This window comes from Neofelis nebulosa, chromosome 13, assembly GCF_028018385.1.
Source record: "Neofelis nebulosa isolate mNeoNeb1 chromosome 13, mNeoNeb1.pri, whole genome shotgun sequence".
Lineage (NCBI taxonomy): Eukaryota > Metazoa > Chordata > Mammalia > Carnivora > Felidae > Neofelis > Neofelis nebulosa.
This window is the reverse complement of record NC_080794.1, coordinates 24,218,352-24,246,351: the sequence shown is the minus strand read 5'-3', so window position 1 is coordinate 24,246,351 and position 28,000 is coordinate 24,218,352. Positions and strand designations below refer to the sequence as shown.

General features: G+C 44.4%; 1 long non-coding RNA gene across 1 annotated transcript; it reads right to left on the bottom strand.

The window, feature by feature from the left end:
• Position 1: 1 nt before the first annotated feature.
• Positions 2 to 27,977, bottom strand: LOC131492672 (uncharacterized). Its single transcript, XR_009252232.1, has 3 exons — positions 27,779 to 27,977; positions 18,414 to 18,506; positions 2 to 329 (listed from the first exon to the last, which is right to left on the bottom strand). It is a non-coding gene; the product is annotated as an uncharacterized LOC131492672 (long non-coding RNA).
• Positions 27,978 to 28,000: the final 23 nt, after the last annotated feature.

The window sequence follows — 28,000 nt, the reverse complement described above, 5'->3', positions numbered from 1 at the left end:
GGGAGGTGAAAAAAATGGGGATGATGCCTGCCTTTTGAAAAGCATTCCAATCTCAAAATAATACCGAAAAGAGATCTCACCTTGTTAACGGATTTTGTTTCGGCGATGTTACCGGTTATAATCAAGATACAAAAAGTAACCGCCATGAAAATGACATTCCCATCATGGAACCCAGGAGGAAAGGCGGGCCCCACATTGCAGAGGGCGGCTACCCTCTGGACCCGCTTGGCTTCCACCTCCCGCAGCGTCTTAGCCTTCCTCAGGGTCTGTTGCAGCTTCTGCTCCACCACCTCCAGGCTCTCTTGCAACTGGCGGTTTTGATCTGCAGTCTAGGAAATGAAAACAAAGCATCAAAATGTAGCAAGTTCTCTCTCCTTTTCCATTTTGAATAAAGTGAAACAAAATCTCAATGCAAAGATCTACTGTAAGTTCTGACTGAAGCCAATGTTTTTGGTAGGTGTTTCAGAGTAAACATTTCCTTTCTACAAGGAGTCACCCATTGCCTTGGGCCTCATTTCACTGTGCAAAACATGTCTTGCCAAAGTATTTGCTCTGCTTCAGTATCTTCAGAGAAGTCTTTTAAAAGACAAAATTTCCTGGGGCGCCTGGGTGGCGCAGTCGGTTAAGCGTCCGACTTCAGCCAGGTCACGATCTCGCGGTCCGTGAGTTCGAGCCCCGCGTCCGGCTCTGGGCTGATGGCTCGGAGCCTGGAGCCTGTTTCCGGTTCTGTGTCTCCCTCTCTCTCTGCCCCTCCCCCGTTCATGCTATGTCTCTCTCTGTCCCAAAAATAAATAAAAAACGTTGAAAAAAAAATTTTTAAAAAAAAAAAAAAAATAAAAGACAAAATTCCCACAAATTAAAGAAAACCCATCTTCTGGAGGAGCTTTCTTGTTCTTCCTGACAAGTTAACGAGAGAAAGGTTCGGTCTTACATAATTATAGACTCTTGTCTTAGGGCTCACTACATAGGGCATTCTGAGGTGGGCATAACGGCCAGCACAGAGGTTCGGAGAGCATGCCTGATGCCAGAGGAGTTATTTTTGCAAGTGTATGGTTATTCTACAAAAATACTCTCACTCTTGAAAAATAATTCAACCTGGAAAACTTAGACAAGAGATTTTTTGTTAAAGGACTTTTAGGGACTCTGAGGTGGCTCAGTCAGTTAAGCGTTCACCTTCGGCCTAGGTTATAATCTCATAGCTCATGGGTTCAAGCCCCGCCTCGGGCTCTGTGTTGACAGCTCAGAACCTCGAGTACGTTTTGGATTCTGTGTCTCCCTCCCTCCTTCTCTGGCCTCCCCTGATCATGCTCTCGCTCGGTCGCTCCCTCTCTCAAAAATAAATAAGCATTAAAAATATCTAAAGTCCTTTTAAAAATTATGTATAAGGTGAGGTTCTTGCAAGGTTAACATTTAATCCCACAAAATTCTTCCTTCTGTTTGAGTTTAGCTTTGTGTGTGTATACTCACCGGATATCATGCCTTAAAACCCTCAAATAAATAAATTACTTGCTGTATACATCGTATTTCACGATCTGCCTTTTACAGTCATGATTTGGAACACCTTACGTGCTCTCAAACAGCATTCCTGAATGTCATTTTAATGGCTTCCTAATATTTCACTTTTATTGTCATTTTGTGTCTACTGACACATTTTATAAACACACCAGGCAAACTTTGTTTCCAAGAAGCTGGATGAGGTTTTCCTTTTTACTGCCAGATGACCTGAGACAACCAAGGAAGAGACGTGCGGCTTCCCAAAAGACAGGGTCTTGCATCCTCAAGCCAGACTATGCTTCTGCACCTGATATTCTCCCCGATCTCAAGTACTAACCAAAACGGTCGGCTGCCTACAAATTCCTGGCCCCTCACCACTCTTTTGGAAAGAGTGCTAACAAGCAAAAGTGTAACGTGCAGTTAACACATAAGAAGGAATCAATGAGGGTAGCAACATAACATGCTTACATAACATCTGAAAGATTCCCATGACGTTGAAGTAACCCCGTTTTTCTTTTTTTTTTTTTTTTTTTAAATTTTTTTTTCAACGTTTTTTATTTATTTTTGGGACAGAGAGAGACATAGCATGAACGGGGGAGGGGCAGAGAGAGAGGGAGACACAGAATCGGAAACAGGCTCCAGGCTCCGAGCCATCAGGCCAGAGCCTGACGCGGGGCTCGAACTCACGGACCGCAAGATCGTGACCTGGCTGAAGTCAGACGCTTAACCGACTGCGCCACCCAGGTGCCCCAGTAACCCCGTTTTTCAACACAAGATTTTAACATCCTGAAAATTTTACACTGAGACTAGGTCCTTAACTTCATTTGTAATTAATAAAAGAGGAATGAAGTTCAATGCAACCAACGATGATGCAGAGAGCGTTTCTTTGCGATCTCGTTTTCAAGTTTATCCTTCAGGTCGTGCAGGCAGGTGGCTTCATGCTGTGCCCTGAGACAGTGCTTCTCAAAGGTAGTGATCCTCTCTTGCATGTCTTCCTTCTGGGCCATGGCCTACAGCAGGTATTTCAGAGGAAAAACAGGGAAAGAATTAGTGTATGACACATTAATATACTCCAGACAGAAAAACAGGGTGAAATCTTAATTTCCAAAGAGAAAAGTAGCATCCTCGAGGCACCTGGGTGGCTCAGCCGGTGACGCTTTGTGAGTTGGGGCCCCGTGTCAGGCTCAGCACCGACAATGCGGAAGCTGCTTGGGATTTTGACCACTCAGTTACCCAGGCTTATTCTTTCCGATGTGTTCAAAGACAAACGGATAATATAATCTCCCGGAAAAAATCTCCCGGACATAAAATCTCCTCCCTCGGTTGCCTCCGGACACAAGTGAGCTTTCCACAGTACAGGGCCTTCCATGTGGAGGCACACACCAGAAGACAACCATCATTTTTCCGGGAAAAGGGTGGATGAAATCTCACCCAATTACCACAAAGATGAAGCAGCAGTGTTAACAAAAGGAAGCCAAACTCCACCTTGCATATAACTGGAAGTCATCTTCTATAGCCTAACCCTGTAACAACATTGTATCCCATGGTATCTGACACTGCAAATGGAACCAGACCGTCTGCCCTGCCTTTCTTGTCCACCACCCGAGAGATTCCTCTTCCAGCCCTCTGTGTTTACTAAGCAATTTATGTCAGCAGTCTCAAGAGTGAAAGTGATGAGTCCTAAGAAATGATTGAATTCTCCGCATATTGAACTCAGCTGCGGGGTTTCCACCCATCTTGGCCAAACAACTCTACTGAAAGGGTTATATAATTTCTGCAAATACTTTTGTTTTAAATTCTTACATGACCTCACCTACACTAAGGTACTAAACAGACTGCATGTGTACATACACGAGGGTCTGAGACGGTCTTCCTGAGTTGGCATTGCTGGGCTGGGGGTGGGGTGTGCGGGGACTGTCCACAAAGGGCAGCTCACAGGGACAGGAGGAGGCACAGAGAAACCATCCTACCCTTACTAGTTTCTGTGACAATGATCAGATTCCCATCGACGACCACACGTGCAGAAGCGGCCGCACTCCTCCATGACCTTACACCAGGACCAGCGGGCTGCCCCTCGCTCACTCTGACCGCCACGACCAGGAGCATGGAACCCCTGGGAGGAGGGCAGGACGGCAGAGGGCAGGAGGGCAGAGGCGGCCGTGATGGCCCATCGGCAGAGCCGCCCTCGCACGGTCGTGCCCCCGGAAGCGAGTTGAGACCAACACGCTGGTTCCTACGTGCCGAGTGTGTTCCCAACACGGACCGAGAGCACGGCATGGGCCAAGCTCAGATGGCCCACACTCCACACCCGATGGCACTCCGCCACCTGCCCCCCAGACCTCAGCAAGAGAGAGCCCAGGGAGGACAGATTCAACCACGCAGATAGAGAGACGGCCCGCCCAGGCCCCGGAGTAACGTTCCATTCTGCTGCTACTTCTATCAAACTCCACAAGTTCAAACCCGTGGGAAATGAAGGACACACTGGGCAAAGACCGAACAAAACACCCCACGTTTGGCTCGACGACGGCGTGGCCATTTCAAATGCCACTGACTTCACGGACATCTCGCTGCAACTTGGTGTTCTTTTCTTCAGAAATGAAGAGGTCTTTCCCTGAGGTGTCTAGGTCCTCTTCCAGCTTGACCACGAGACTGGAGAGGAGAGCCAGGCGCTCTTTCCTCTAGCTCTGCACCTTTGAAAGCCAGAAAGGGAAACAAGGGACGGGCCCCACCGCTAGTCTTGTTTAAAAAACAAGGGAAAAAAAGAAACCCCTCCAATCAAATCCTGTGATGACGTCTGGAGCTGAACTCTGAATGTAGCCCTTATATCTTCAACGAAACTATACCCCTCTGTACCACATGTAACTGCTCTCTCGCTTGGAAACAAAGGGATTGAGTTTGTTCTCAGAGGACTTTCGTTAGTCTTTACTGTAGAGTTACCCTAAGGTCCCCTTCACCTCATAGAACATGAGGGAATACTGGTAAGCTCTTTCTCGGTTGCTTTTTTTCACACATTTGCTTGTTAACAGCTTTCAATTTTACATTGGAGAGAAAACTTCCCCAGAAAAAAGTACACTATGAAATTTGTACCAGCCAATCGATACACACATTTCCACCAACCGCTGTTTTTTAACCATAGAGGTCTGACTTCTTACAAGAATTCAAGAAGCTTAAAAGGAAACTCCAGTTACACAAACACGCAATGTGTGCCTGATCACACACATTATGTGCACAAGTCAAGAACCGCTGTGGCTAGTCACACCATTTCTTCCTCCGTTTTGTGGCTCTTGAACATAGAATTCAGGGCCATGAGCATCTCCGACTCACTGGACACGCCAGCCTGAGACTTCGCCTGTTGCCTCACCACCGTCATCCGGAGAGATCTCTCATGCCTGGAGACAAGGAACTCCAAATGTTCCAGCAGCAGCTAGCGGGAGAGGCAAAAAGAATCCGTGTTTCAAGAACACCTTCAATTCCGGGCCTCAAGTTCACCAAATGCAAAACCAAGTCTGAATCCCTTAAATTCAATTCCGAGGTAGGGAGCTGCCCAAGCAATTATGTTAAAATAGCCTTACTTTTCCTCACAGATCAAACAAGGTCTGAGAAAAATGGGTCCCATCCAACTCCACTGGGACATGTGGACCAGGGGAGAGAATGGTGTCCTGTGTGTAAATACACTGGCAGGGCGCCTACTGACCCTGGTCTTATTTCTCTCTGCCTTCATTTCTGTGGTTTCCTCTCTCTGTAAGAGCTCCTCCTTGCAGATGGTGAGCTCATCAGTGAGTCCTGCAAACTCCTGGGGTTGGAAACGGGATAAAAATGGAGAAACAGAGAGGGTCGTTAGCCAGAGCGCACCGGGCTTCCGTGGTTCTCCAGAGTCCACTCACCCTACTCCAATCACCCACAACCTTCAAGTAGCACACACACATAAGTCCCTTCCTTACCAATCACAGGAGTTCCAGGGATTTTTGTAGGAACTGAGACTCAATGGGACAGAGATATTTTCAGGTGCCTTGCAGGTCTATGACAGAGGAAATCTGCTGACTCAGGAACAGGCCGAGAAGGCTGTTGCCCACTCCCAGCCTCTGGCCTCGTCTGGCAAGCAGGTTTGTGGAGCGGCAATGGGGAAAGACAATGGGACTCAAAAGCTGCTGACAGCCTGAATAACTGGCTCAAAGTCAACCATACAGAATGGACTCTTCAAAAATGATGGTACGACTCGACGAAAGGAAGAGTTTAAGACTTATTTCCTTAGTCAAGCAGGAAACTTTCTGGCAGAAGGATTTCTGAGAGATGCCAGGGCCTACAACACCGCGTGGGGTTTTTCTTCCGTCAATACTGTGCGCCCACCCAGGACATGGCGTACATGTGGGCTCCAAGGAGGTGTACGCACACTCTCCAGTCAATCGAGCGCAGAGACTGATGCAAGGCTCAATCCGTGAGCCATGACATCATGACCTGAGCTGAAACCAAGAGTCAGACGCTTAACTTCCTGAGCCACCCAGGCGCCCCAGAGGTTTTTTTCGCTATAGGACAAATGGAATAAAGTTTCACTTAACTGAAATTCCAAATAAAGAGTGGTTGACTTCGGCAATTCTAGAAAATCTGTGTATAAACAGGTGACGTTCTTCAAGGTCCTTCATAAATTAACCCTTTACAAATCAATGGGAATTTTGCCACAGAACTGAACACACTCCTTGAAATCTGACTTGACAAGGTGAACCCACAGAAGCCTTTCTGATCCTTGATGTAGAACTGTGCAAACCCATTTCCATGTGGAGATATTGTTCCAATAAATTCATTGGAAACTTTTCTGGAGATGTGTGACATTTGGAAAGGGTGGCAGATGAGCTGAGCAGCTTCGAAATAACAAAAAATAGTAACTAAAAGGGAGGTCTGAATCCATGAAATATATGCAGATACTAGGCTATTATAGCATTTCATACCTGAAAACATATAAAAAACTAACAAGATAAAACTTACCAAAACTTGTGCATTGAAACAGACAATACCCACAAGATGCCATTTGCAGTCAAGAGAAAGGCAAACAAATGTGGAAATTCAGGATTAAGTCCTAATCGCATAAAATGAGCTGTAGCAGACGCTGTCCTCTGGGGAAAGTGTGCACCACCTCCTGTTATTATTGAGGTCACCTCAAGTGTTGGACGAATCTGCTAATCAGCTCTTGGTAAGCCCTTCATTTCTCCAGTAAATCAAGCACCACAGGAAACGTGATATCTCATGGTTCCTGGGTAATTGTCACCGTGTTAAGCGTAATACCATGAACCATGGATTACACCCTGGGACCCGTCTGATGTGTCCGTAAGGATGCTGGACGTGCTCCCGAGATGCAGAGAAGAATCATGTTATGACAAGAAAAGGCTGAATGGCCTGACATGTACTGAGGCCCACAGCTGCAGCTGCCAGCCGGCCAGCGTGAAAGAAAGGGAAATTCTCGAAGCTCTCGCTGCGGCTATCCCAGCACCTGAAAAACCTGGGGCTTTTTGTGAGACATCTTTTTGTCTCGTGTTGAAGATGTGGTATCTCTATGGAGGTACTAATGTTATGAGACGGGCACACCTACAATCTCGACTCAAACGGAAAGACAAGTCCTGACATCACAAGTTAAGGCAGAAGGAAGGGAATGATCAAAAACTGGAATATTTCAATGCAGGCACAGGATAGCTTGGTGATTTTAGAAAGGGGTTTGGCTTTTAGAATGGTCAAGATGGATAGGAAGAGCAGCTTCTACCACGAAGAGGAAGTACACGGTTTCCCAGACGCCCCAGAGATGACTGCAGAGAAGGAACTACAATCCACCGCATGTCAACCACTCCAACACAAAAGTGAAAAACCCAAGAAAATCAGTTGAGGAGACCATGGCTGACTGCACAGGTTTTTCATGCAGAAGGAGGTGCCCTGTCGGGGGGAAATTGCCACAAAGGACATTTATTCACGAAAAAGACAAGTGAGCACAATGATGTTGGGTAGGAAGGGGTGAAGCAGCTACCGTCTGAGCGGACACAGGCTGGGTATGATCAGGGCGACTGGCCCTGTGTAGGAAGCTCACCCCAGGGTCCTTAAGGCAAGTGCCAGTGGCCAGTGGTCTGGCTGCACATCCAGAGCCCTTTCCCTGGACCAGTTCCATCCTGGCTCTGTCCCTCAACTGAAGAAGTAGGCTGAAAACAAGGGACTGTCCTCTAAATTTCCACTGACACTGGACAATGTCCTGGCCACCCAGAACCCCACGGGTCACCATCAAACGTGTCTTGGCAGCTCACTCGCTCTGGAGGGCAGCAAGTCTAAGTAAACCAGCGGAGAAGGGGCCACGAGGACATCTGAAGCTCATGACAAATGCCATTTACAAGAAGGACGGTCATTGCTACCAAAGAGAACAACCTCAGATGAAATATATGAAAGGAAGATTCCGAGGGATGTTTTTATAAACTACGTCAAGGCCAACACAATAAAGAAATCCCTGCTACAGAAAACTGTCCAAATGACGTGGTCACAGGACCTATGTCACAGCCTATCTGGAAACTCAAGAATGAGACTCTGATTATGGTAAAAAAAAAAAATACGAAAAAGGTTTGGGGGATGCAGAGATTCAAAATGTGTATCCTAAAGAAGGTCAAGAGTGCAGAGAAAAACCCAGAGGGTGTCACAGAAGACAGCACAGAGAGGAGATCTGGTGAAAAACCCCAGATGTCGAGGAAAGCTGAATGGAAGTGGCATCGCTGGAAAGCCTGCTGCCACCAGTTGTGATCCGGCAGAGTCTCAGCTACTCTACCACATGGACAATTCCATGACAAGGGCGCTGGGACTAAAGCCAGCCAGCCATCTATGGAGACTTGAGCCAGGAAGGCCCTCCTGAAAAGTTGCAAAGACATTGCCCGCATCCACCACATACAGCCAGGCCCTGAGACCCAAAATTGCCCCATCCAGCGGGTCCTCCCCACCCCATGCAGGTCTGCACATCAGGACATTTGTGAGACCCACCCTCACTTTCCAGACAGCAAATCCTTACCAAGGAGCTCAGTGAATCTCTTCACCTGCCATGCACACGTCTGTGCGTGAAAATCGAGGGAGCATGCAGCCAGTCCACCCGAGACGCATGTGTGTCACTACCACCTAAGGGTTTATCAGCAGGAACATCATGTGTGAGACTTTTGCACACTTGGACAACCTACCCACACACGGACATAAGGGACATAAGATCTGATATAAAACGAATAATGTGTTTTCCATAAGTAGTCTTTCAAAAAATGACATTACCTTGTAGCATGCCTGTCTCTGTACCTGCCTGGAGAAAATGCCTCTCAGCCTACTCTCACAGGCCTTTTTTGTAATACAACAATGTGTTCAGACTCTATTAGGAATATGGCTGTAAAATGCAGGCTAGAAAAGCTTTATAACAATTCATTCACCCCTGTATCTCCTAGGCCATGAGGTAGCAAGTGTACTGATTACATTAAGCAATCATGAAGTATTCACTCTTCAATGTTAATGCATGGTTACGCATGTAACAATGTAAATATACAGGAATCTTTCTAATTCCTCCATTTCTGATGACTAGTTCTGGAGATACACTTAAAAACAGCTTAGTGTGTAACCTAAGTCAACACTGATGCGAGTTCTGGTAGAAAATTTATCCTAGAAACAAAATGGAGAAAAAACTTAGGTATGAATACAGCACAGAGCTGTGAACCTGTTTTCTATGTAACTGTTTCCATAGCTTCCTTGACTCGGAGAATATGGTATATATGACATAAAACATACAAGTGCTAATGGAATTTTTGTGTTTCTACTAAGGTTTCTGGACAACAGGAGAGTTTGAACACTTAAGATTTCTGGTGAGGAAGTTATACATGGATTTTCAATTGTGGGCAGGATTTAAAACCAAGAACCAAGTTTTTCTAGGATCAGTTGTAGTCATCCGTGGGGAAAAATGGAGAAAGCACTACCATTGTCAACAGAAAAAAGTAAAATAGAATTTTTTTATTTTAATTTTTTAAATGTTATTCTTTATTTCTTAGAGACAGAGACAAAGAGCAGCAAGGGAGGGGCGGAGTGAGAAGGAGACAAGGAATTCAAAGCAGACTCCAGACTCTGTGTTGTTAGCACAGAGCCAGACTCGGGGGTTACCTCGCCAACACAAAGTTCATGACCCGAGCTGAAGTTGGCCGTTTTATCGACTGAGCCACCCAGGAACAGAATAGGAGTAATTTGGAGGTTCCTTGTACACAAAGCAAACCTGTTTCCCCAAAAGAATTAGTTACTAAGTTGCTCAGCAAAAGCCAGCACAAAGGGCCAACAGGCAGGACACAGTTTCAGAAGAAAGGCCGTCTTCTCAGAGATCGTGGCGTATTGTACATGGATGGGGCAAGATGTCGGCATCTCTGCACAGCGGGAGGCGCTCCCAGCACAGCCAAGCTGCTGAGAGGCGAGTGGGGCAGGTGCAGGGAGGACTGCAGGACTCGGTCCCTCCACGAGTCCACCCAAGTGAAGACAGGGTACAGATCTCCAGGGACCTCACACATGGCCTCTGAGACATGCAAGCTCCATGACACAGTACCCAGGGACCAGCAGGGAGAGGGAAGAGCAGGAAAGAGGCAAAGCCATCTCCCTGGCTTCTGACCACCGGACCAGGTAACAAGCTGCTACGTTCACAAGAGGAGGCAGAGATGTTTGCAGATTTGTGGCCCATGTGGAACTCAAAGAGCCGACAACCCACCCAGATGGAGCTTCACTATGAGGTGGTCGGAAAGGTGTCCAAGAGACAGAGGGGGGTGGATGAAGAAGAATTCAGGGCAGCCGAACCTCCCAAGAAGAATCTCCTCCCCAATTCTGAGTGACTCAGACTCGTGACAAAATCAGCCATCCTGCAGCAGCACTGTGCACACGTTCCCCCTGTTCCACCAAACCACACACTCCCATGCCCTTCTATTGCTCTCTGTAAAACCACATACGTCTTTGGGTGAGGTACCTGCAGCACATAGTGTTCAGCACTTAGAACAGTACCTGCCATGCACTCAATAAACAGGTGAATACTTTAGTGTACACCTTGTACTCACCCAGGTAACTATTACACACACTGCTTTTCAATATTACGTAGTTCTGTGTAGGGTATAAAGACACAAACTGTCCTGTGCTTTATGTGATGGGTGATATGAGGCGGGTGTACCTGTTGCCTAAAGCACAAATCTTATAGCTCAACCCACACAATAGGAGCCACTCTACCCAATGGCGTCTACCCTGCTTCCAGTCGTGTCACCCCCCAACACACTATCCACACAGTAACAGCACCAGCTTTTAAAATTTTTAACATCATGTCAGTCCTTTCCCCTGAGGACACAATGACCCAAGGCCCTTCTCTGAATACCAAATTCCTTACAGGGAAGTTTCTGCCCAACACCAACGGCATGGTGCCTCACTTGACTCCACTTCCGCTTCCATAGCTTAAAACAAAGCCACGTTTCTCCTTGATTCTGGCCTTTGGCCCCAGAGTGAGACTGCTTGGAGAATGTTCTGTTAGACTCAGATACTGATGGACCTCTCCAGAAAAAGCCTTTCCTGAACGGCAGTGCGCAAGAAATTCCTCCTAACTGCATCATTCTTTCAGATAAGCTCAGATGTGCCTCCACCTTCGACTCCGAGGAACACAGATGCCAGATCCCAACTACCACAATGGTGCAGGGTCACAAAGGGGCTCAACAAGGGTGCCTAGTTGTGTCTGTGCAGATGATGCAGGTGCACCAACCCAGAAACCCTTGTTGTCGGGATTGCACTGTACAGTTGAGGGGCAAATCACCCCGATTCTGCTTCAGTTTCTGGGTCTCCCTTCCTCTGCCCTTCTGTCCGTACTTTCTCTCTCTCAAAAGTAAATAAATATTACAAAAAAATTTTTTAAAAAGCCAAAACTGATCAAACACTCACAGAATAAGTGTCACCCCATCCACCTCCTTGTCCTGCTTTGCCACATCCAGCCCGTCACTGCAATGCTTGCCCTGGGCAAGCACATGAAAGGGGAGGAGGGCAGCGGCGGTGGCATGGGGGGGCCTGAGACACAACATCACCACTCAATGGACGCTGGCTGAGGATGAGCAAACTGGCCATTTTAGAACGACGGGTACTAGGCAAGGACTACAGGGTTTCTTTTTCTCCTGCAACAAATGCTGTTGAGCAAAATGTTGACTATGACTTCTCTTTCTTCCCCGCCTGCTCTTATACTTGTGAATAGTCTGTTAGTCAACCTATCATGAACTAGGAAAGATGATTTCAATTTGAAGCATGTTTGAGGGTATCAAGGAGACACTGAGGCAGTCACAACTGGAAGGATTGAGACCCCAACAAAAGGGAAGCCCGCTGAGCCAACTCTAATGTTCAGAGTCCTCTCTCTCCCTCAAGGAATTTGAGGATTCTGAATTTCTTCAGGGATTTGAGGCAATATACCAATGAGCAGGAAAGGAAACAAAACAGACAAGCAGAAAATCACTGATAACCAACACTGTACAGCACAGGGAGGCACAGAAAATTACCCCGGCACTCGGCAAACACTGCCTGAGAAGCTGAGCCTTCAATAATCTCATTGTGCTGCGGAGAAAATACCTGGGCTTTTGGACCAAGCCCCAAAGAGGGGTCCTGGAAGACACTCCAGGCCTCGAGATGGACATCCTGGAGGACTACACGGGGGTGGTGAACATTTTGAGCCCCGCTCACACTGAACCTTACAAAGACAGAGGCCCGGTGACAAGTCATTCAGGCCTGACTGAGCTCAATAACCATCACACTCAGTGTGTGTGGGATGAAAGGCTGAAGAAAAGCAAGCACACGAAGAGCCTCTATGCTTCTCCATAATGTCCAACACAAAATTTAAAAAAGAAATTAAGAAAAGAAAAAGAATAAATGAAAAGAAATGAAAAAAAGAAACAAAAGAAAGAAAAAAAAGAAAAGGGATGCCTGGGTGGCTCAGTCGGTTAATCATCCCACTTTGGTTCAGGTCATGATTTCACGGTTTTATGGTTTGAGTCCTGTGTCGGACTCTGTGCTGACATTGAAAAGCATGGAGACTGCTTTGGATTCTGTGTCTCCCTGTTTGTCTCCATCTCCCATGCTCAAGATTTGTCTCTACCTCTCTCTCAAAATAAATAATATTAAAAAAATTATTTTAATAAAAAAGAAAAAAAAACCGGGAAAGGCACAAGGATAGCTCAGGTTACTCGTTTAGGTGACCAAAATTTGGTTTCGACTCAGGTTTGTGAGTGTGAGCCCTGTGTTGGTCTCTCTACTGATAGAATGGAGCCTCTCAAGAGTCTCTACGCTCCCCTCCCATCCTCTACCCCGACGTGTACTCTCTCTTTCTGAAAAATAAATAAATAAATAAACATTTTAAAAAGCCAGGTTTTACATCATATAGACCAAAAGAAGAAAGAACAGAAAGAGATCAAGGGGAGACACACCGACTGGAAATACGGGATGCAAAGGTCAACTGTCCAACAAGCCTACTTGACAAATGGGAAATTTTCAGAGAATCAAAACAGATTCTAAACCTAAAAATTATCAGAGCTAAAACTAAGAACTCTAGGCACCTGGATGGCTCATTTGGTTAAGCATCTGACTTCAGGTCAGGTCGTGATCTCGTGATTCGGGAGTTTGAGCCCCGCGTTGGGCTCTGTGCTGAGTGCTCAGAGCCTAGAACTTGCTTCGGTATTTGTGTCTAGCTCTTTGTTCTTCCCTTGCTCAAATTCTGTCTCTCCAACATAAATAAGAGTAAAAAATTTTTTTAGTAAGGTTAAGAACTATGTGGGCTTAATATCAGACTAACCACAAGTGAAGAGAGCCACAGTGAACTGGAAGATAAGTATGTAAAAATTTATCTAGACTATACACAGAGAAAAAATCAATAGAGAAACCCAAAAGACACACAAAATATGGTTGAAGTGTCCAATGAGAACCTTCAAAGTAGAGAAAACACAGAATGGGGGTTACCAGATCCCTACAAAGAATGAAAACTTTCCAAAACTCATAAAAGAACCATGACAATGACTCCACAAAGAATGCCTGAGGCAAAAAGATGTTAACAGTCATGAGAGGTAAAAGATACCGCCTTCCATGGGACAAGACTACCAGCTCACGTTTCCAGAAAGCAAATGAAGCCAGATGATGGATTGTCATCTAGAAAATGTTGAATGAAAATAACCACCAACCTGGAAGTCTTTACCTAATAAAAACCTTCAAAGTGAAGACAAGGTAAAGATATTTTCCAGGCAAAACAAAAGCAAAAAGAGAAAAAACAAACAAAAAACTAAGATTAGGAATCAACTACACAAACGAACTAAAAACAATATTAAAACACGTCGTTAAAGAAAAGAAACCTAGTCTCTGACAGATATAGGAAAAATCAAGGTTTCCAGAACAGCGTCCCAACAGAAAGGCTAACTATGAAAACAAATCTTAACAATCATTAAAGACACAAAACAATGACAACTATGCCAAAATCCATCTAAAACTTTAAAATTTTACCGAAAAAAAGGTGAAAGAGAGTTCACTGTGGTTCAAATATCAAAGGAAACAGCAGGGGCACCTGGTTAACTCAGTCAGTTGAATGTCCGACTTTGGCTCAGGTCACGATCTCACGGTTTGTGAGTTGGAACCCCGTGTCAGGTTCTGTGCTGATGGTTCAGAGCCTGGAGCCTGCTTCAGATTCTGTGTCTCCATTTCTCTAGCCCCTCCCCCACTTTTATTATGTCTCTCTCAAAAAACCAATAAATATTAAAACAAAGAAAAGAAAAATGAGAAGGCAGTGTCAAGGAAGCAGTCCAAGTCCTGAATCAGGCGGGCGTCAGTTTAAAATGCACCTGCCTCTAGAAATATATTCCAATTACCTACCAGATACGTGTACATTTCAAAAATCCCTCATATTTCTTTTTTTTAATATATGAAATTTATTGTCAAATTGATTTCCATACAACACCCTGTGCTCATCCCAAAAGGTGCCCTCATCAATACCCATCACCCACCCTCCCCTCCCTCCCACCCCCCATCAACCCTCTGTTTGTTCTCAGTTTTTAACAGTCTCTTATGCTTTGGCTTTCTCCCCCACTCTAACCTTTTTTTTTTCCTTTCCCTCCCCCATGGGCTTCTGTTACGTTTCTCAGGATCCACATAAGAGTGAAACCATATGGTATCTGTCTTTCTCTGTATGGCTTATTTCACTTAGCATCACACTCTCCAGTTCCATCCACGTTGCTAAAAAGGCCATATTTCATTTTTTCTGATTGCCACGTAGTATTCCATTGTGTATATAAACCACAATTTCTTTATCCATTCATCAGTTGATAAAAATCCCTTATATTTCTAATGGAAGGTCAGAGGCCAAAAGAACAAATAACAGGTGGGACCAGGAAGAAACTAGTAATATGGTAGGTGTAAACCAACATATCAGTCACACGTACTCAAATACTCCAAGCAAAAGATTGACTATCAAATTCATTAAAAGGAAACTAAGCCTACGCTGGTCACAAAGGTACACCTTAAAACGTAAGATCACAGACAGGTGGAAGTAAAAGATCCCCAGGCAAACCCTACCGAACAGAAAACTGATGTGGCCACTGGGACCCTCCAATAAAATAACCTCTATAGCAAAAAGCTCTACTAGAGAAAAAGAGGAACAATTTGCGATTAAAATTCCATCTTCCAAGAAAACAAGACTAACTTGCATATAACTGATAATGCAATGTCAAACTATAGAAAAATTGACAAATATAGAAAAGGGCCACATCCATAAGCACGATGGGAGACTCGAAATAACATCTCTCAGTATCGGACAGAACTGACAACAACAGAAAAATCAAGGGAGTGGGATGGGGCTGTCCAAAATGCGGTCACGTACTTTATTATAAGTACTTGAAATGAGGCTCCTCCAAACTGCGATGTATAGAAAGTATAAAATGCACACCACATTTTAAAGACAACATAAAAGAGAATGCAAAATCTTTCATTAGTTTTTTCTCACAGTAGCTAAACACTGTGATATGATTGTTAGTAGTATTAAACTCATTCTCGTCTATTACTTGATTTAAAGTTGTTACTAAAATCTGAATTCTGTCATTAACAAACTTCATCTAACCTATAAATATAGAAATACTGCATATCTTACTGATAAATATTTTTTTCACGTGACCAAAGAACAGTTCATGAAAACTCATATATGCTAGGCCACTAGGAAAGTCATCTCATCTCAAAGGACTGAAATACTGCAGGGCATATTTAGGGCTTGCATTCAATGAAGAGTTCATTTTCCCCCCAAAATTCATCACTTCCAAAGTGATGGTATGAAGACAGGGAGACTTCCGGTGATGACCAGTCATGGGCGGCTGAGAGAGCACTGTCACCCTTGCCACCACAGGAGGACATGGAGAAGCAAGCTGTTGATGAACAGGAAGCTGATTCTCACCTGACTCTGAATCTGCAGACGCCTTGACCTTGAGAACTTCCCAGTCTCCTCAACTATAAGAAAGAAGCTTCTTCTGCTTATTAGGCAGCCAGTCTATGGTATTTTGTTATAACCACACCAAAACACTGAGACAGATAACTTCATGGAATTAAGCTAGAAATCCGCACAAAGAGAACGAGAAAATATCCCAAAACATCAAGGTGTTATGCTACTAAACATTGTGATGAATTAAGAAAAAAAATGCCACAATGAAAGTTAGAAAATAGTTTCACATAAAAGATAAACATTTGGCTTATCAAAACTTGTGAGATCAGGAAAGCTGTGCTTAAAGGGAGACTCATAGCTTTAGAATACATATCTCATAGGGATAGCTCAGTCCCTCGGCAACCAACTATTGATTTTGGCTCAGGGCCTGATCCCATGGCCACAAGATCGAGCCCCGAGCAAGGTTCCTCACTGAGTGAGGAGCCTGCTTGAGATTCTCTCTCTGTCTCTGTCTCTGTCTCTCTCTCCCTCTGCCCCTCTGCCCTGCTCATGCTCTCATTCTAAAATGAATCAACACACCAATAAGCAAATACAATACACATACTGGAAAAGAACAAAGGCTAAAAATCAAATGAAGGATTTCTTTCTAGAACTACAAGAAAGGACAGAAATCACCACATAGATGGAACAATAAAAGGCAGAAATCCATGCAACAGAAAACAAAGAGTAGATGTCAGAAATCAAAAAAGTCAAAGTTGGTTGTCTGAGAAAGGGACAAAGCACGATTTACCTCTATCAAGGATTGCTAAAGTAAATATCAAAACATATGCTGCAGATAAGAAGGATATTATAAACCAGTTTGCACTTATTTCTTGGTAAGTTTGGGAAGTCTGAGCAAATTCTTCGAAAACAAAATGCCTTATCTAGAAAAAAGAAGATATGGGAAATCGGAAAAATCTTGTTTCCACTTAAAAAAGCAATCTGTTATGAAATCCCTTCTCTCAAGGAAAACCTAACACCAGCAGGTTTGCCTATCACTTTTTCCCAAAAATAAAGAACATACAAAAAAATTCTTCTGGGAAAGCACAAGGAGTGCTCCTACCTACGTCATTTTAGGAGGCCAGCAGGACCTTAACCTCAAACCCCAGGAAAGACAGCACAATTGGGTGCAAGTGAACACCCACTACTCTCAAATACAGATGCAAGAATCCGAAGCACAATAGTTACAAATGGAATCCAATGAAAAGAGAATGGAATCCAATGAAAAGAGACAACAGGTTCTGCTTATTCTAGAAGGTCAAGAGTTGTTTTACGTTAAGCCAAAACATTAAAAAGAAAATCTCTTTTTGCAAAAGATGCACAAAACACTTCTCAGAAAATTTAGTCATTATTTCATTGATGATTTTTAAATCTTAGAAAATTAAAAATAGAGAATTTTCAAATTTTGATAGACCACTCTACCAGTAACGCCACTGGTGTCATATGTAGTGGTAAAATACTGAACTCTTTGGGTTCCTGAGTGGCCTATAGTTGGTGAAGCTTCCAGCTCTTGATTCAGCTCAGGCCATGATCTCACGGTTCATGGGTTTGAGCCCTGCATCAGACTCTCAGGTGAGAGTGTGGACTCTTCTTGGGAATCCTCTCTTTCCCCCCTCAGTCTCCTTCCCATGCATGTGCTCTAAATAAATAAATAAATAAACAAACTTTAGAAAATATATACAAAAATAATGAAAACCTTCTCTCTACTATCTGGAAGGAGACAAGGACACCTACTCTCACCACTTCCTTTTAACACTGTACTGGAGGCCCTAGCTGGTTCAAGGCAAGAAAAGTGAAAATGGTCATACTACTGGAAAGAAACAAAAGAAACTTACAAAAGGCAACACTGGGAGAATGAAAGGCAGACATACACAAGAATATGAAAAATTCTGCCATTCACAGATATATTCCACACTCATAGAAAGACCTCTTTTGACAAAACACAAAACACACAAAACAATCACAAAGTGGCTTGCAAAAGGCAAATATTTGACAAAAGAAATATGCAAGTGGCCTAGAAGCACTTGCTTCCTGGGTCCCACGGGAGCAGCATGAATACTCCACACCTCCCAACACCTGAGCCCCAGCAAAGAGGAAACACAAGAGAAAAGGCAATACCAGGGATGAGCCACCGGGGAGCTCCCTCACTCTGTTGCTCGTGGGGAAAAGACACACGTGCCACCATTCATGACCTGCTCTTCCAAGGCAACCCAATACGATGCATGTGGATCTGCAGGCAGCCTCTGCACAAACCGGAACACCCACCGGAGAAAGAATAAACCGTTCTGTGCTCACACACTAGGACTTTGACAGCAAGGGAGGACGAGCAGAGCCACACAAGGAAAGCAGGTGCATTGCGCACACACAGCGCTCAAGGGTTAGCTCAGCATGAAGCGAAGAACAAGCCAAAGCAATTGCCGGTGAAAGTCAAGACCGTGGTTACCTTTGGGGGACGTTCGGTGGGAGTCAGTAGGAGGTAGGAAGCACGGTAAGTTTCCATTTCTTCATCCAGGTGGTGGTTCCAAGAATGTGTTCGCTGAGTGAAAAATATGGAAGATCAGCTGAAAGTAGTGGCCTAGGATGTTCCAAACGTCCACCGCGTGCCACACAACTAGGCCGCTCTGTGGGGGCAGCTAACCCCCAAGAGAAGCAAGGAAGCCCCACCCATTTGAGTGCGGAATCAGGAAAGAGCATCCAGACGCCAGAGGAGCTACCGCCACACCCTACTCGCCTCCAGCTGTTCATCTGGGGGAGTCCACATCACCTTCCTAAACATAATTGGCCACAAGACACTGAATGCAGAAGCAGCTGGAAGAATAAAGATCTTGCACTAAGCAAATGCCACGCTTCTACACAGTGTTGTTCTGAAAATGTACATATTTTTTCCATGAAAGGTATGAGTACGTAAATAAGTACTGATTTATTGTCTTTAAGTGAATTCATCACATCTGAGATGCTCGGATTTGGTTTGGTTTCCTTAATGTTTGTTTTTGAGAGAGAGACGCAGGGCACGTGAAGGGGAGGGGCAGAGGGAGAGGGACACAGAGAATCTGAGACAAGTCCAGGCTGGCAGCTGGCAGCACAGAGCCCCACATGGGGCTCTAAACCATCAACTGTGAGATCACCACCTGAGCCAGAGTCGGACCCTTAACACAGAGAGCCACCCAGGTGCCCGCTTCAATTCTCGGTTTAACCTCACCACAGTAGAGATCAAGAGACACAACCCCCACACTCAAAGGCTCTCTGGGGCCCTCAATAATCCCCTGATGTCCAAATGTCCCGACACCACCGAGTCTGAGAAACACTGACCCAGGGAAAAAAGGGCACTCTCCCCTTCTCGTCAACTTCCCAATTTCTATAGGGTTTCCCCAGCTCACCAAACTCTCTAAGGCCTGGCCCACAGGACTGGAGGGCCTAAGGCGACTTTTTTTGGTGAAAGCCGCCTCGGGGGACAGGACATGTGCAGCCTGTGCGGGGCCAAGTAACAGACAAGGCGGGACGGTCTCCGACAGCCTTGGTGTGGGCAGGCGGCACACTTCTCACACCACAGTAGCAGCTGAGGCAGGCACCGGGAGAACCTCCCAGAAGCAGCCTCTTGCAGTGAGAAGGGCCCTTACGGTCCCCCGAGCGCCCCACACACCGAACCCGCCACCAGAAAGCGGCCACCACAACTGATGGGAGCCTGTGGGCATCCACATGGACAGTCCGTACTTTCTCCCGAGGGTGGCCAAATGCTGTCCCAGCATGAGTAGAACCAGGGGGCCCTGAGCCACCCGGCTTCTCATGGCTGGCACTGTGACCCCTGTGGGAGTCCTTGTGTCGAGGTGTTCTGCAGAACTCACCTGCCTCGATGGGGACGCCTTCTGAGAAGCAGGGGCCCCAAGGTGACATCCTCGTAGTTGGAAGTTATCTAGCAAGCGAGAAGAGGGACGTTCAGGGAGCACTTCTCTCGCCTTCTACAGCCTTCAGGAGCCTTCGCGAGCCTTCCTACTGCCTTCAGGAGCCCACTCTCCTCCCGCCCACCTCTCCGCCTGGCAAATGTGCTGTGGGGCCAGCACACACAGAATCAGCTGCCTCAGGGCAGGAAGACCATCCAGTGGTAAGTTGCAACGACGGAGACTCATCAACAGACACCCGCCCGCACGCACTCTGGTACAACGTCAGAAGAGAACCTGATCTCAGCTGTGCTCCTTGGGCATGGACACACGTCAGCAAAGTTTTTGGGTTTTAACAAAGGCCTCGCCTCAGAGGGCTGTACGAATACCTGCTCCTGGGAGAGACTTTGCAGCAGTGAGGGCAGGAATGTGTGTGACATCTCTGGAGCTTCCTCTCACGTTTGTTAAAACTGTCTAAAAAACTAGCCAAGAGGCCAAACACCCCCCCCAAAAGATGCATGGGTGGGTTTCCATGCAATCATAACCCACATATGTGCTCTTTCCAAGCCTCTCCCTCACCCCCCTTCTTGGCCACCGAGAGGGGCTCCAGAGCATGTACGAGCCCCGATGTTACTGATGGGCCAGGTTCGGGACACCCTGGGCTATGGTGGAGCCTCATTGTTCCTGACTGTCCATGTTTCCCAAAGTGCGAGTTCCCCCCCCGCCCTTTGTCGTTTTTGGAAGACACACTGTGTCCCAAGCAAAGCAGCAGTGCTGACTGCCCACACAGAGGCACACTCTGACCCATGTGAGGGGTCACCTCAGTGTGGATTTTAATTGTAGTCCTCTGATGAAGAGTGACTTTGAGCATCTTTTCCTTTTTCTTGTATTCAATATAATTTATTGTCAAATTGGTTTCCATTCAACACCCAGTTCTCATCCCCACACGTCCTCTCCTCAATGGCCATCACCCGCTTTCCCCTCTCCCCCACCCCCCATCAAGCCTCAGCTTTTTCTCAGTATTTAAGACTCTCTTACGGTAAGACTCCTTCCCTCTCTGTAAATTTGTTCCCCCTTTCCCCTTTCCCCTGGTCTAAGTTTCTCAGCATCCAAATATGAATGAAAACATATGGTATCTTTCTCTGTCTTATTTCACGTGGCAGAACACCATCCAGTTCCATCCACTTTGCTACAAATTTTATTTTTATTGCCACGTATTAGTCAATTATGTTTGTAAACGACCATTTCTTCATCCATTCATCAGTTGAAGGCTATTTAGGTTCTTTCCATCATTTGTCTACTGTTGAAAATGCTGCTATAAACATTGGTGTGCCAGTCCCTTATGCACCAGCACTCCTGAGTCCCCTGTATTCTAGCAGTGCTTTTGCTGAGTCATAGGGTACATCTATTTTTAATTTTGTGAGGAATCTCCACAGTTTTCCAGAGCACCCTCACCAGTTTTCTTTCCCACCAACAATGCAAAAGGTTTCTTGTTTCTCCCCATCCTCTTCAGCATCTATAGTATCCTGATTTTTTCATTTCCCCCAGTCTGATGTGAAGTGCAATCTCAGTGTGGTTTTGATTTGTATTTCCGTGAAGAGTAGTGGTGTTGAGAGCAAGATGAGGAGCCTCTTGTCAGGTGTCTCTTGGCGATCTGTAGGTCTTCTTTAGAAGAGTGCTTATTCATATCTTCTGCCCAATTCATGACTGGATTGTTTTCAGATGTGGAGTTTGGTGAGTTCTTTATAGGTTTTTGGATAGTAGCCCTTGTCTGATAAGTCATTTGCAAATACACCCATTTCATCTGTTGCCTTTTTTGTGTTTATTGTTTTCTTTGGAGTGCAGAAGGTTTTTATCTTTATGAGGTCCCTATAGTTCATTTTTGCTTTTAATTCTCTTACCTTTGGAGATGTGTCATGTAAGAAATTGCCGCAGATGAGGTCAGAGAGGGTCTGTCTTTTCTCTTCTAGAGTTTTTACAGATTCCTGTCTCACATTCAGGTCTTTATCCTTTTTAAGTTTATTTTGAGGTATCTCTAAGGAATTGGTCTAGCTTCTTTTTTCTACATGTTGTTACCAGTTCTCCCAACAACATTTGTTAAAGAATCTGTTTTTTTCCCATTGGATACACTTTCCTGCTTTGTGGAAGATTAGTGAGCCATATATATTTGGGTCTGATTCTGGGTTCTATATTTTATTCCATTGGCCTGTGTGTCTGTGTGCCCATACCGTACTGTCTTAATTACAGGTTTGTAGCAGAAGCTAAATTCTGAGATTGTTATGCATCGTGTTTTGGTTTTAGACTTCAATAATACTTTGGATATTCGGGGTCTTTTGTGATTCCATATAAATGTTAGGATTGTTTGTTCTAGCTTTAAAATAATGCTGACACAATGTTGATGTGGATTGCAGTGAATATGCCGATTGCTTTGGGTAGTATTGACATTTTAACAATATTTATCCTTCTAATCCACGAACATGGAAGATTTTCCCATTTCTTTGTGTCTTCTTCAATTTCCTTCATAACCATTCTATAGTTTTCAGCATAATTTTTTTATATCTTTGGATAGGTGTCTTTGTTATTTAGATTATACATATTTTATGGTGCTGGCGCAATTGTGAATGTGATCAATTTCTTGATATCTCTCTGTTTTTCATTATTCGTGTATGAAAATGCAACGGGTTTCTGTACATTGATTTTGTACCCCGTGACTTTGCTGAATTCATGTTTCAGTTCTAGGAGATTTTTGGTGTGGTCTGTGAGGTTTTCCATGTAGAGTATTATGTGGTCTGTGAAGAGTGAAAGTTCGACTTCATCTTTGCCATTTTGATGCCATTTATTTCATTTTGTTGTGTGAATTCTGGTTTCGGGAATTCCAAAACTACGTTCAACAACAGTGGTGAGAGTGGACATCTTTGTCATGTTCCTGATCTCAGGGGGAAAACTTTCATTTTTTCCCCAGGAGGATGATACTAGCTGCGGGCTTGTATCATAAATGGCTTTTATCATGTGTACTTATGTATGTTCCTTCTATTCCAACTTTCGTGAAGGTGTTAATTAAGAAAGTTTGCTGTGTTTTGTCAAATGCTTTTTCTGCCTGTTTTGACAGAATCATGTGGTTCTTGTTTTTTTAGTAATGTGATATATCATATTGATTGATTTGCAAATATTGAACCAGCCCTATAGCCCAGGAAGGAATCCCATTTGACCATGGTGAATAATTATTTTCATATGCTGTGTGTTTGATTTGCCAGTATCTTCTTGAGAATTTTTGCATCCTTATTCATCAGGCATATTGTCCTGTAGTCTTTTTTTTCTTGGTCTCTGGTTTCGGAGTCAAGGTAAAGCTGTCTTCGTAGAATGAGTCTGGAAGTTTTCCTTTCATTTCTATTCTTTAGAACACATTGAGTAGGATAGGTATTAACTCTGCTTTAGCTATCTGGTGGTGTTCCCCAGGGAAGAATGTGGTCCAGAAAATGAGGTAAAATGACTAGGACAACTCCCTGGAAAGATGATCATCCCAGGAATAAGATACAGATAGATAAGAAACAAAAAAGAGTGGGGCAAAGGAAAGCTTCTGTCGTCTACAGTGGGAACCCAATAGCAAGATGCCCGAGTTCTTACTTCAGAAAGAGAGGGAAAGCTTCTGGAGTTCACTGTTTTCCCTTGCCATCCTGTCAGTGGATAGAGATGACAGTGATTCCAAGGTAACAGGCTTGTGTTGCAGGCGAATGCTCAAATGTTTGGAACAGGGCTGAGGTGCTGTAATTCTTGAAAGGTCTCTTTCTGTGCTAAGCAAGTCCTCGAGAATCCTGCCCATGGTGAACCAACTGGTCTTCAGAATGAAATTATCTTTAATGGCCAGGGAGGGAAACAAGTTGGCTAGCCATTATTTCTTATACCAGCCAACTAAACACCATGTACTCTCAGGAAGGCAATCCTTCCTTTGGGATCTCAGAAACTGATTGCTCTTGTTTAGCACAGACCAGATTCAGAGCTGGTTAGGAGTGGCCAGCACACACTATGTGGGGGACAGCCTCATTGTCCTTGCCTGAGACCCAATACAGGGTTATCCCTATGGTCAGGATAAGCAGAATGGCTAGAAACAGAGCAAAAGTGTTTCAGTTCACCACATTATGGAATCAAGCTGAGACGGAAATATCTACCTCCACATGCTTCTTATCCCAGAAGAGAGGATAGCTCCCTCCTAATATCGGTGACCCTGACTCCACATAGGCATTCCTCCTGGGCAATTTGAAATGCCCTGGGCTTAACTTTGTCCACACAGTGCAGAAAGTCAATTGTTGAGGGATCCTGTGGCCGAAGGGATCCCGCAGTGACAAGAATATAGCCTGACACTCCAGTTAAAAGTAGAAAAAATGGTTCTGAGACACTGTCTTGAGTGGACACCAGGGAGAACTTTTTTGGAAAAGAGCAAAAGGATGGAGGATACAGAGAAGACCAAAGTTCTTTCTTAACACGAGAGAATGCGATAGAGCAATGAAGCAACGAACGAGAACAGTATCCTGACAGAATGGTTGCCTCAGGAGTAAGAACCATGTATGGGCTAGTACCAAGGGAGACTTCCTGCACTGTTTCTTCAGACAGGGGTGGAAATTTTCTGGCACTGGCTTTTGTTGCCCTGTCCTTTGAAGCCAGTTGTGACACCTAGTTACCAGCTTCTGGCTTGTGGTTAGCCCTCAGGTATTTGGAGAGTGGCTCTGCTGTAGCAGTGCTTTAGTGGGCGGTGTCTGGCATGTGGCACATCCTGAAGAATATTGCCAATGGATGAAGTGTCTGCTCTGCATGGTGAAGGCATCTGTAGCCACCAATGGTTGGTGTTCTGTTGTCAAACTGATGAAGAATGGCAGTGATGGTGGAGGTGGTCCATAGCCCAAGACCAAGAAAGATTTCCTTAAGACACCTTTCATAAAAAGAAGGTGATTTTATTAAATGATGGGGACAGAACCCACATGCAGGAAGAACTGCACTGGGGTCCTGAAGGATAACTCATTATTACACACCATCAGGATGGCAGGGCATCAGGGATAGGGTAAGTCGCTAAGCAGTGTTGGAAGCAAGTTTTCAGCACCTTGAGGGGCTAAGTGTGGCTAGGGAAATGCCACTTAATAAAACCCAAGTCATGAGATGCATTGAATATATATCGGGGGTGCTTAAGCTTGGAGTAAGACTGCCAGCTTATATCTTGGGCCATTTGAATTAATAGAAGTTGACCTGCAGGGCCCTCGTTGTTGGGATAATGTTACGCTAAGGTTGTCTTTTGACCCTAGCAAAGTGTCATCACCATCATTGAGCAGCTGAGCTTCTAGAAGGAGCTCACTCTGTCCATTTCAGGGACTTGTCAGTGGGCTATAGGCAGTAAGGGAATTTCATTTGCATTTGCTGTATCACACATTACCATGGCAAGTGCTTAAGCCCCTTTTCCCTCTACTTGGGTTGTGAAGAGTGTCCACAGAAAAACAATAATATCCCCCCCAGGGTGGGAAGAGGGGCTAGCTTGTGCTTTATCCCTCAGTCTGCCTTATGCTCCCTCATCATATCCTCACTGAATAACGTCAACCCTGAAACCTTGAAGATTGATGAAGGTAGAAGGTTTCATCTTCTGTAGCTTCGTTGTACTGGGTAGAGGCGTAAGTCGTCCTAACCTATATGGATCCTTATTGGTTTCTTAAGTAACATGTAAAAGAGTTACAAAAGGCAGCGGCAGCTGAATTCAAAGTGGGCTTTCTTGAGTAGAAAGTCTCATCGTTTGGCAAGTAATTGTAGTGATGGAGTCGGCACCAGGCAGATAACCATGGGAGAACCCTGCAAAGTGTAGTTAGAAAAACAAGAGAGAAGCCCAAAGTCCTTTGGTAGTTGACAGACATGCTCAAGTCCAGGAGTGTAGCCAGTCACTAAAGGAAAGAGAGGCATTGTTTAAATCATCAATTTAAGTATTCATGTCAGTCAGAAATCCAGAATTCTCTTGGTGGTAATCTAGAATGTATACACAATATTTTGTCAGATCAGATTCCAAACCCCGTGTTTACCAGTGCTGCCAGTGAGGTTTTTAGATGTGAGGTTTGAAGCATCCTCAGATGGAAGTGGGAACAGGCAGCAGGAATCCGATTGGTCTTTCCAGTTGGGAACTCAAATGTCTGCAGTGATCCTTCGAATGGCCCATCTGTAAGAAGGAAATGTTAGTATGAATTGAGAAAGGAAAGTGAAAAAGAAAGGTGGGACCATCCTAAGAGAGGTTTGAGGTCTCGTTCAGGTTCCTCGGAATAAGAAGGCACATTCGTTTGCCCACTGACTTCCTGTAAAGTGGGTAGAGGTTTTGTTTCTATACGGGAGCCCATGAAGATTGCCCCTCTAAATGATTGCAGTAGGAAGACATAATATGATGCATTAAGGGCTTTTTATTTCAGAGTTAAATCCCCCGTTGCATGAGATTCCATCCTTTGAAAAAACCAGGTCTTGGGGGTTTATATGGGGTGAGTTTCGAGTAACTGCCAGATCAGGTGTAGGGAGGACATCGTTTGCATACTTAGAGATTTACAAATTAACTCAGCTACAAGTGAATACTAGAGCACTGTCCCTTGATAGGTATACAGTGAGAAAAGACTTTGCATACAGTTGTTGAGGAAACCCATCCCATTTTCAAGCTGTTTAAAGATTATACCCAGGGTGGGTCTTATTACTATGCCCACAGAACAACAAGGTTGTCCATACCTGTGGTATTGTGACAGGATCTCTCAAGGTTACTTCACGTGTAGTTTAGGCAAACATTTAAAGACACCTAGGATTTAACATCTGTAAATGTGCATTGCTGAAATGTAGATTTTCTCTCTAAAAACCCTCATTGCCCAAAAGTAGCCATCCAGACTAATTCATTTGCAAAACACCACTTGAAAAACTTGGCCTCATTTATTTCCATAAACTCTGCAAGAAGACTCATTGATCCTAAGGATCTTTGAAAGTGTATTTTGCTGGAAACCCTTCTAAGGTATCTCCAGACTGAATTTTTGTAGCCTATCCAGGCCAGAAAGTTTTCAAATTCTTGTATTTCTCCTAAAAGTGTTTTTTTGTGAGTTTCCTACAAGACCAAAAAGGTTTTGTGAGAGAAGAACAATACCAAGTGTTAAAGTCTCAGAAATAGTGTTAAAGATCTGATGAGACTTCAGGATGACGCAACTGACAAGGGCATTCGGTTCTTTCTGTGGCACATAACACTGTGATACAAAGAATATCAAGTGAAGACCTTAGAGCAGAACCAATTAAAACTTGAGCATTGCCTGTCTTTGAGCAGTTACAGCATTAACCCAAGCAAGAGAACCTAAGGTTTACCATTGACAACGCTTCTTCAAGCAACTTAGCATACATGCCACATAAAAAGCCTAATTGGTCAAAAAGACTTCATTTACAATTGAATTCTTGGGAAAGTTCGTTCAAGCCTTAGGAAGTGATAGAGCACATCCTAGATAGAATTACAGATCATTTCCGATGTGAAACTTTAAATTATTGGGGCATTGGGGTGGCTCTGTTGGTTAGACATCTGACTGCAGCTCGGGTCATAATCTCGTGGTTTGTGAACTCCAGGCCCACGTCACACTCTGTGCTGACAGTTTGGAGCCTGGAGCCTGCTTCAGATTCTGTGACTCCCTATCTGCCCCTCCCCTGCTCATGTTCTATCTCTCTGTATTTCAAAAATAAATGATAAAAAATAAAATTTAAGTTGATATTTAACCGAGATGGCAAGACGAGATTCCAAAGGCAAATAGGGAACATTTTATAGTTGTTAGCAAAACCTAACTCCTTTACCATTGAGAAGTTTTCAGTTTAAGTCATCAGACTTGACAAAGAACATATCCAAAGCTTTGGTTTTCCTGGCATACAAAAGACAAAGAAAAAAACAAAACAAAACTTTGTTTACATTTTCTTATGAAGAGCAGATCAACAATCCAAGAAAACTTTGTCTTTCCAAAACATAAGAAAACAGGATTTTAAACTTATATCAGTGTAGTAAAATCCGTAGACGGCAAACTTAGTCCATATTTACCACCCATAAAATTCCTTTCCAAAGATTTCCCTTCATGAACCTGGTACAACTTTCCTTTGCCTTCAGGTTTTGTCCCAAGTCATTTCTCTCCAAACA